The following is an 11026-nucleotide window of genomic DNA, read 5'->3' on the forward strand; positions in this document are numbered from 1 at the left end:
GCCCCACCCCCCTGATCGGCCCTGTTCTGTGGGTAATAGAGGGTGGCGCCCCAACCCCCTGATCCGCCCTGCTCTGTGTGTGACAGCTCCCCAACCCCCCTGATGGGCCAAGCTCTGTGCGTGACAGAGGGCAGCGCCCCAACCCCCTGACTGGCCCTGCTCTGTGCGTGACAGGGGGTGGCGCCGCAAACTCTCCATCGACCCTGCCTTGAGTGTGACAGGGGGTGGTACCCCAACCCCCTAATCGGCCCTACCCTGAGCGTGACTGAGGGTGGCATCGCAACCTCCCAATTCACCGTGCTCTGTGCATGACGGGGGCGGCGCCCCAATTCCCCAATCGGCCCTGCTCTGAGCCCGACCAGGGGCTGCACCTAGGGATTGGGCCTGCCCTCTGCCACCCGGGAGCAGGCCTAAGCCAGCAGGGCGTTATCTCCCGAGGGGTCCCAGACTGCTAGAGGGCACAGGCCGGGCTGATGGATTCCCCCCTCCCCCCTGAGTGCACAAATTTTTGTGCACCGGGCCTCTAGTCCTATCTAATAAAGAGGAAATATGCTAATTGACACTCACGCCATCGCAAAGATGATGCGCCCACATCCAATAAGAAAGGAATATGCTAACTGACTGCCCCGCCCTCAAAGATGGCAGCAACCACAGCCACGAGATGGCGATGCCCAGTCCCCTCAGCCCTGTTGGAGCAGCAGGTGCATGGCAAGGCTGGGCCTGCCCTTAGGAGGGCCTGGACGCTCCGCGCACCTGCCTCCAGAGACCCCCAGTCCCCTCAGACCCCCAGCCGCCCAGGGCCAGCCCAAAGCACAGGCAAGCCTTGGATGGTGGCTGCCCGGCCGCCCAAGGCCGGCCCGAGGCTCAGGTAACCAGGGCTGGCTGAGGCTTGTGCTGCCGGCAGTGGCAGTAGCAGAGGTGTGATGGGGCGTCACCTTCCCCTGATCGCCAGGTTGCCTCCCGCTCCTGAGGGCTCCTAGACTGAGAGAAGAGGACAGGCCGGGCTGAGGGACATCCCCTCTAATGCATGAATTTTCAGGCATGAGTCCTCTAGTTGTTAATAATTAACTATGTGTAATTCAATTATCTCTTGTGATAAGAAAGAATGGTGCATTGAGCTGTAAATTATGACAAAATATTTTAAGTATAATATGGTGATAGAGTGAAACATTTTTTCTTTACAAAATATATTTTTAGCCCTAACTGGTTTGGCTCAGTGGATAGAGCGTTGGCCTGCAGAATGAAGGGTCCCAGGTTCGATTCCAGTCAAGAGCATGTACCTTGGCTGCGGGCATATCCCCAGTAGGGGGTGTGCAGGAGGCAGCTGATCGATGTTTCTCTCTGATCAATGTTCCTAACTCACTCTCTCTCACTTTCCCTCTCCCTTCCTCTCTGTAAAAAAATCAATGAAATATATTTATATTGATTTCAGAGAGGAAGGGAGAGAGAGAGAGAGAGACAAAACAACAAGAGAAATCATTGGTCAGCTGCCTCCTTCACGTCCCCTACTGGGGATTGAGCTCACAACCTAGACATATGCCATGACCAGGAATTGAACTGTGACCTCCTGGTTCATAGGTTGATGTTCAAACACACCAGCTGGGCGTGAAACATTTTCCTTTTTCTTTTACATTTTCAATTTTGAAAGACTGACACTTAAACTTTTTCATCTGTTCTTTAAAGCAACTATCACCCAACATTTGTATTTTTAACTTTTCAAACCTGGCCATTTCTATGATTTAAATAACATTCTTTAGCTTATTATAATTTTAATTAATAATGCAATAATGACTTCAGCAAATTTTAAACAACTAAATATTAAGCATTCAGTCACAGAATTTAAGAACTAGGAAAGATAAGTGCCAAAGTGCTCCCTTAAGAACAAATAAGGACTCTGCACATGAGTGTAATTTCAATTCATTACTTCCTTAATCAATAAAGTCTTGCTACTAAAAAAAAAAATTAGCCAAACTAAGTAGCACAATAATGCTTTAGCTGATCTGCATTCTGGAAGAAGCTCTACAGTCCTCATGGACTTGTAATAAAGTTTGTAGAATGGCAAGTATTGTCTCATAGATCAGTGGTTCTCAACCCTGACTCCACATGAGAACCATCTTGGGAGCTTTAGAAAATGTGAACAATTGGGCTTTACTACAGAGAGTCTGATTTAATTGGTCTTGGTTATTAGGGTGAGGGCATAAGTATTTCTTTGAATCTAGGCCCATTCCATTTTGCAGATGAGAACTCTGAGAACCAATTAACTTATTCTTAGTGTACGAGACTCTGGAGTCAAGCAACTGACTTTCAGTACAGTAGTCCCCCTTACCCATGGTTTTTCTTTCTACGCTTTCAGTTCCCCAAACATTAAGTGGAAACTATCAGAAATAACCAAGCTTTAAATTGCATTCCATTCTGAGTAGCATGATGAAATCCATTTCTGTCCTATCTGGGATGTGAATTAGACCTTTGTCTAGCATATCCACACCATATATGCTGTTTACTCTGTAGTCAAGTGAGTAGCCACCCTGGTTATCAGATGAACTGTTTGGGTATCACAGTTAATTACTTGTGTTCAAGTTACCCTTATTGTAATAATGGCTCAAAATGCAAAAGTAGTGATGCTGACAATTGGAATATGCCAAAGAGAAACTATCAAGTGTGTGTGTGTGTGTGTGTATAGGAAAAAACATAGTATACATAGGGTTTTGTACTAGCCACCATTTCAAGCATCCACTGGGCGTCTTGGGAAGTATCCCCTGAAGATAAAAGCTTTCCACTATACCTTATGCATAAGATTATATACAATTATTACAGTACCATTCTATATTCAGGATACTGGAAGAAAAGAAACATTTGTGAAATTTTTGCTTCTTTATTATTCATGCAAGATATAACAAAGTATAAGGAAAGCATTACATGGTTAAATTTAGGTTACCTGAAGGATTAATCATACCTTCCTTATAGTACAAATACATTAGTTTGCTACTCAAGAAAAATCCCAAAATAGATATTACTAAGCTAAATATTTTGTGATTTTCTTGAAAATATTAATCCAGAGGATAAAAATAATGAGATAAGATTACAAAAGGTAAACCAGAAAGCTCATTTAAGATTTAACTAGGCAGCAAATGAGATACTATATATATGTTCCAGTGCAAAGCAATGACGAAAGAAAACAGTCTTTAAAATTAGTGTGGCAAAACTGCAACATGGCTTGCAGTAAGAGTTACAAAAATACCCCATCAACTTTAAACCAACATGTGCCCATAGTAACTCTGTATATGAGTACCCTAGAGACCCTGGAGTTGAGGTGGCCTAGGGATAGGTATGAACTAGATGTAAAGAGCACTGTAACCCATAATTTTGTATCAGATGTCAAGGAAATTATAGAACAAATTAAGGTAGAAAATCTAGGTCAGAAACTCCTTGGATAATTTATTATTTCACAGGCAAGCCTTGTTTTTGATCAACTTCTTGCAAACATCATCACATTATTTCACCATCAGAACAAAACACAAACAAAAACAACCAAGTACCCCCTGCATCACTAGCCCCACAAGAATGAATTCAATCTAAAAGAAAACAATTAGGAAGGTTTGTTTCTCATGTCCAAAATTAGAATATCCAGATATTTATAGGGCAAATTTTTTACCTTTGCATATAATAGCCTCTAAATTTAATAAAGGTTAAAAAATAAAACAAAGCTCAACACTTTATAGAAGATACATTTTTTCAGCAGAAAAATAATAAAAGAATGGCAGCAGTAAATATATATATATAAAAGGCCAGGGTTGTAACAACGGATCACAACCAAAGGCTGACCAACCAGGAAGTCCTTTAGTCAGCGCTGGGTTGCTGTGGCAACCCAGCAATGACTGCTCTGCTGCAGCCTGGGTGACCCAGCACTGACTGTCCAGGAGGCTGAGACCCAGAGAGAGAGGCAGGGTCAGATCCGCAACCTCAGTGGCAGCTGTTGATCAGTACTTGCCTCTCTCTTTCTCTCCCTCTTTCTTTCTGAGCTTTCCTAGCAGCTGGCTTTTCTTTCTCTCCTGGCTTCTGCGGGGGCTGCTATTCATCCTGCCTCTCCGATCAGGCCAGAGATAGGCCCTGAAATGCTGTCTGGCATAGGAACCGACTAATCAGAACCAAATGTGGGTGCTGTGAAGAACCAATGGCTGCCTAGGAGGCAGAGCTTTTGATGCTAACTGGCATTGAAACCAACCAATCAGAACCAAATCTGGGTGCTGTGGGGAGCCAATGGCTGCCTAGGAGGCAGAGCTTTTTTGATGCTGGCATAGAAACTGACCAATCAGAACCAAATTGGCCAGCAGAGGAGGGCATTTGGGGGAGAGATCAGGCTGGCAGGGGAGGGCAGTTAGGGCAACCAGGCTGGGAGGGGAGGGCAGTTAGGGGTGATCAAGCTGACAGGAAGGTGAGCAGTTAGGAGCCAGCAGTCCCAGATTACAAGAGAAATGTACAACTGCCAGTTTAGGCCAGATCCCTGTGGTTTAGGCAGTCAGACATCTCCCAAGGGGTCCCCAATTGGAGACGGTACAGGTTGGGCTGAGGGACCCCTCCCCTCCATGCACGAATTTCATGCGCTGGGCCTCTAGAGAGAGTGTGTGTGTGTTTCACCAGGCCTCTAGTGTGTGTGTACATAATTTAAATATATATATAAATTAGAGGCCTGGTGCATGAATTCGTGCACCAGTGGGGTCCCTTGGCCTGGCCTGTGGGATTGAGCTAAAACCGGCTCTCCAACATCCCCCGAGGAGTCCCAGCTTGCAAGAGGGCTCATGCCAGGCTGAGGGACCCCACAGGTGCACGATCAGGAGAGGGCTCATGCCAGCCTGAGGGACCCCACAGGTGCATGATCAGGGCCGGGGAAGGACGCCGGAGGTTGGCCAGCCAGGGAGTGGCCATGGGAGGGCTCCAGGGCATGTCCAGACCGTCTTGCTCAGTCCTGATCAGCTGGACCTCAGCAGCAAGCTAACCTACTGGTCGGAGTGTCTGCCCCCAGGTGGTCAGTGCATATCATAGCGACTAGTCAACCGGTCGACTGTCTGCACCCTGGTAGTCAGTGCAAGTCATAGCAATTAATGAACCAGTTGACTGCCCCTGGGCACATCATAGCGAGTGATTGAGCATCCTTAGCATATCATTAGCATATTATGCTTTGATTGGTTGAAGAGATGACCGAACGACTGAACATTCAGTATATTAGGCTTTTATTACATAGGATATATATATCAACTTTTCTGTTTTTAAACTTATTTTCCTCCCTTATAATCCTCTTCAACCAACCAAACCTATATAATAAAGAGGTAATATGCAAATTGACCATCACACCCTGCATGAGATGGCCGCCCCCATGTGGTCACAAGATGGCTGGCAGGGGAGGGCTGTTGTGGGTGACCAGGCCTGCAGGGGAGGACAGTTGGGGGTAACCAGGCCAGCAGGGGAGGGCAGTTTGGGGTGATGGGCTGGCAGGGGAGCAGTTAGACGTCGATCAGGCTGGCAGGGGAGTGGTTAGGCAGCAATTGGGCTGGCAGGCAGAAAGCGGTTAGGGGCAATCAGGCAGGTGAGCAGTTGGGAGCCAACAGTTCTGGATTGTGAGAGGGATGTCTGACTGCCGGTTTAGGACCGATCCCTAAACAGGCAGTCGGACATCCCTTGAGGGGTCCCAGATTGGAGAGGTTGCACGCTCAAGGTAAGGGCAGCCCGTGGCCTTTCACTGTGGGGGGTCAGGGAATGCCACTAGTGGAATTAGGAGTAATGGGTCCTCATTCCTGGAGCAGCGTTCCATGATGTATCAGTCACAGGCTGTTCCACTCAAAGTACCTGCTATTTAGAAATTCTTTTAAAAATATGTTGTTATCCTCTCAGAATCAGACTCTGCAAAAGTGTGTATATGTGTGTTTACCCAATATATAGATGTCCACTGTTTAAATATTCAAAACGTATGGTTCTAATTCACTTTCTAATTTTTCCACACTTTATTTACAAGATGGTAAACAACACAATGTTGTCAGTTTCTTGTGTAAGAATAGAGAGCACAAGCCCTTAAAATTTTTTTTCCCCCAAACTGAGTATGCCAACCATGACAGGAAAAGTGGTATTTGTGAGAATGCTCTACAATGGATATTCAAATTATGTTTTAAAGACAGTGGAATTATTTCTTCCGCTAATAAAGTCTTTTGTAAATAAATCAAATAAATAAAAAAACCAAAAATGTGGAAGTGCCATGACCTGAGGGTGATTCGAGCCCAGTAGGCTTTTACCCTGGCTCTCATAGTTGGCCCAGACATACCTGTGTGGGACTTTGAGCTTTCTGATTCACTTTTTAGAAATCACTGCTCATATTACCTCAGCTGGGGGGTTTCAATTTGAAGTTCTCCTGACAGGAAAATCACTTCCCTAGTAGAGACATCTGAATGATCTATTGAAAGTAGTTTTTCTTGATTGTTATCCTCTATTGTGTGTTCCTTCAAAGGAATCTTAGACCTGAGAAGTGGGAGGGAGGTAACAATTAATGCCACAATACGTCCAGATATCTAAAGCAGTATTTTTTTAAAAAGATTTTTATTTATTTCAAAGAGGAAGGGAGAGGGAGAGAGAAATAGAGACATCAATGATGAGAGATAATCATTGATCAGCTGCCTCCTGCACGCCCCTACCCCCATTATTGGGGATCAAGCCTGGAACTTAGGCAAGTGCCCTGACCAGGAATCGAACCTCAATTTCCTGGTCCATAGGTCAATGCTCAAACACTGAACCGCACTGGCCAGGCTAAGGCCATATTTCTTAACATTTTAAAAACTTACGTCCTACTCTGATAAACATTAAAAAAAAAACACCCTACCATCCTTTTCAATTAATGATATGCAACTTTGATCTCTACCAGTTATTAAAGTTTAGCTATGTGGATTATATTACAAAACAGGATCTTTTTATTTTCATTTTCTCAGTATAAAATCATGCTATTGTGTTAAAAATGGTTTTTCTAATTATATTAGCACCTATTTTGATCAACCTCTAGGACAGAGGTGGGCAACCCCTGGCATGCATGCCAAAGATAGCACGCCAGTAACTTTTGCTGGCACGCGAAATCCTCTCTTATAATCTATTTACAATTTTTTTCTTAATATCGACTTTTTTATTTTTCAGATAAATTCAGTGTAGGTGCATCTTAGATAAATAAATAATTTTACATAACATGTATACATTAAAAAATAAATGTATTTTTCACCATCATATACTGTGTTTTTGTCGCTCGAATGAATTTTATTATTTCTTCAAGGTTCTTCATCTACATTCACCTTAAGAGATATCAATGTCCTAACCGGTTTGGCTCAGTGGATAGAGCATCGGCCTGTGGACTCAAGGGTCCCAGGTTCAATTCCGGTCAAGGGCATGTACCTTGGTTGCAGGCACATCCCCAGTAGGGAGTGTACAGGAGGCAGCTGATCGATGTTTCTCTCTAATTGATGTTTCTAACTCTCTATCCCTCTCCCTTCCTCTCTGTAAAAAATCAATAAAATATATTTTTTTATAAAAAGAGATATCAAGTAGGCATAGCATGTTCTCAAAAAATTAGGGTTGGCATACAGAAGAATTTTGAGTCAGAGATTTTGCTGGTTTTGGCACGCACTCACAAAACGGTTGCCCACCCCTGCTCTAGGATATGATTCTAGTTGAGAGAGAAAGTTCTATATCCTAGTTCTCATTCAGGTTTCAAAAATCATACCTTTTTCCTATAATTTCAAACATGTTGTCTACTGTATTCTTCCCTCCCACTGCTTAGTAGTAAAGTGATTCAATTTTAGTGCTTATCTTACAAATCTCCAAGATGTTGAGTAAGCTACAATATAAAACCACAATAATTTAATTATGCAATTGTACTTACTGATAAAAGAAAGTGGACACTAAATGAAGTGTGTGGAAGCCGCACACAAGAATAAATGCTAGTTAGAATTCCAACTAGAGAAAAGGGTTAATGGGTTAACACTGCTTACACAGTGCTTGAAAATTGACATGGCATTCCAACAGTATTCTGTAACCAAAAATCTGTACTGCTCTCAATTAGAATTAATTGAACTTCCTCAATTTCATGGCTGGTAAAAATATAAAGCAAAATAATTCTATACACATTTCAAATGTATATAACATTGTTGTGGAAGGTTCATTATGATTAATGTAAATCAGAAAATCAAGTTGACTTTAATTTCAATATTAAAAATAAACATTAAGAAGTGGGTTTCATCACATTTAAAAATATTGTAATTAAGAGTTTTCTGATCTTTATGCAACTATTACCTTTTTTCTGTTAGGCCGGTAATCGAAGACCCCAGTTTTATGTTGCCATTCATCCAGAGGTTGCAGTGCAGACTTCACACATCTAACACTGCTAAATATTCCCTAAACTCCACCCCTGAAATGCCAGTGAAAGTAGGTCAGACAATTTAAATCTCGGAATTGATGATATGAAAAAATAGTTCAAAAAGAACTTCTACGAAACTGCCAATAAGTTTTGTTTTCTATTTAATAAGATAGTCCTTATTTAACAAAAACTGCAACCAAATTATAGATTTTGAATAATTTTATAAAATTCTTGCTTGGGATATTTGTTTTAATAATGTAAAACTTTAGCTCCTCAAATAAAGGTATTAAAATATTAAGACAATTTACTAACATTTATTTAACTTCCAAAAATCACTATAGTGCTGTTGTGTAAACCAATTCACATAATTCCCCCAATGTCTGCCCTTACGCAAAAGAAAGTGTTTTGAAAGTATGGTCCTACTATATATTTACAAAAGCTGTGTGTTAAAGCATGCTTTCAAAACAACTACAAGTATTCCTCATTAGAAGACAACATATCTCAGTGAAAGCAAAGACCAATAAACAAAGGCTTCACTGGAAACTGTGTAAGTAACCAAAATTTAATGGAGATCTGTAATTATAACATAGCTGTGTGTCTTAATCAGATTAGCACATCTGGTATGAATACCAGTATCAGGAAAAAAACTACTTCCCTCAAAAATACCTAACTATTCTTGCCCTGGCTGAGTGGCTCAGTTGATAGGTTTTGGGTTTGATCACCAGTCAGGGCATGTACAGGAGGCAACTAATGGATGTTTCTCTCTCACATCAATGTTTCTCTTCCTCTCCTCCCCCTTCCTCTGTGTCTCATAACAATGTATGAGGATGTCTGTTTTCCCATTGAAACAGTTTGTTGTAAATATTTTAAATCTTCTAAATATGATAGGTTTTAAAAATGTAATTTAGGGTTAATTTGCATTTTGTTTTTAATATGAAGAAAATTTATCTTTAAAAAATAAAAATATCAATTTTTCCACTTAATAAAACTAGTCAATTGTTTGTCAAATTAAAATTACCTCTATCAAAATAGACCTAGTGACTTCAGCCATTCTACTACTTTTCCTTTCTAATCTCTCAAAATAAATTTGGAAAGCCTGTGCTAAAACAGCATACTTCATCCCTTCATTCACATACCAGTAAATTATCTCAAAATACAAAACTGTCACCCCAAACCGTTCTGTGATCTTGAAGACGGTATAGTATAAGAAGCAGTACATTTTCTAATTGGCATAAAATAAATGAGAACAAAACTTTGTGTTGAAATATAGTCAGAGATGGTCAATCTGTGATATCTACATCTGTACAAAAATAATATTGTCGATTACCATTACCTGGTAAGCTTTTTCTTTGAAAGATATGAATTTGACAAGCTGAGTACCCTAACTTAAAAGGCTATGTACCATTCTTCATTTTATCCAAAAAGGGATTGATTCACTGAAGAAGATGAAAGCTTTGTAGGAAATGCAATTATTGGCTAAGAGGAGGAATGAATATCATGTGGTCCATGAACAAGGTCTAAACTGTGTACCTCTTGCAAATTCAAAACAAGTATGCGGAGGGCTGGTAGGCTTGGCCTGCATCTCCCTGTATCATTTGTACTAGTATGTAATGAAAGACATGATACTAAAGACAAATCAATGGAAATCTTCAGGTAAACACTTTCCACTAAATCCCTTAAATTACCCCCTTTAACTAGTTTCCTAGCCAGTATCTGAGGTAGGGGAAAAGGTTACCCTAAATGGGAGGGAAGGTGTACCTAGGAAACAAAGACAGTAAAGGTAGAAGGAAAGGACTCAGTGTATCTTTATAGAATAATGCTTAAAACTGCTAAACATCTCATTATAGGCTGAACTGTATTTACCCAAATATATATATGGTTTTTACCCCACCTTCTGGCCAAAGCTCCTAAAACTACTGTAATTTCCTAAGTGTAAAGAATGAAAGGAACATTTTTTGTTATAATATTTGGTCTTCTGTCCTCTGTTTCTGAAATAGCTCCAGAACCATAAAACAAAAATGTGTCTTATGTTATTCTCATAACAAGCCCCTTGTAATCACATCTAAATTTATGTTAATGCAGTGACTTTTAGAAATCAGCTAGGTAGCCTCAGGATGAGGGTTGGTTATCAGCGGAACCAGCCACGTGATTAGAAGGTTGGAAGTTTCAGCTTAGTGTCAGCCCCTCCCCACTAGGAAAAAGGAGAGAGATTTGAAGGTTGAGTCAGTCATCAGTGGCCAGTGATTTGATCAAGCAAATCTTCATAATGGACCCTCTATTAAAAAACAACAACAACATTTTGTTGAGGATTTTGGCATCTATGTTCATGAGGGATATTGGCCTGTAATTCTCTTTCATTGTGTTGTCTTTACCTGGTTTTGGTATTAGGGTGATGCTGGCTTCATAGAATGAGCTTGGAAGTGTTCCTTCCTCTTGAATTTTTTGTAGTAGTCTGAGGAGGATAGGTTTTAGTTCTTCCTTGAATGTTTGGTAAAACTCCCCTGTGAAGCCGTCTGGTCCTGGGCTTTTGTTTGATGGAAGCTTTTTGATGACTGCTTCAATTTCTTCCATGGTTATTGGCCTGTTGAGATTTTTAGATTCTTCCTGATTGAGTTTTGGTATATTGTATTTTTCTAGGAATTTATC

General features: G+C 41.2%; 1 protein-coding gene across 3 annotated transcripts in view; it reads right to left on the bottom strand.

The window, feature by feature from the left end:
- The window catches only part of HS2ST1 (heparan sulfate 2-O-sulfotransferase 1), a 162996-nt gene that overhangs the window by 49500 nt on the left and 102470 nt on the right, over nucleotides 1-11026 (bottom strand). Inside the window, exon 1 of one of the 3 annotated variants that reach the window (XM_015562055.1) lies at nucleotides 6367-6483. The exons of the other annotated variants lie outside the window; for them this stretch is intronic. The gene's annotated coding sequence lies outside the window, so the exon portion shown is untranslated. Of the gene's footprint in view, nucleotides 1-6366; nucleotides 6484-11026 lie in introns of those variants that run through there. 3 annotated transcript variants of the gene reach the window in all.

The sequence above is a fragment of the Myotis davidii genome, unplaced genomic scaffold, assembly GCF_000327345.1.
Source record: "Myotis davidii unplaced genomic scaffold, ASM32734v1 scaffold156, whole genome shotgun sequence".
In the NCBI taxonomy this organism is placed as follows: domain Eukaryota; kingdom Metazoa; phylum Chordata; class Mammalia; order Chiroptera; family Vespertilionidae; genus Myotis; species Myotis davidii.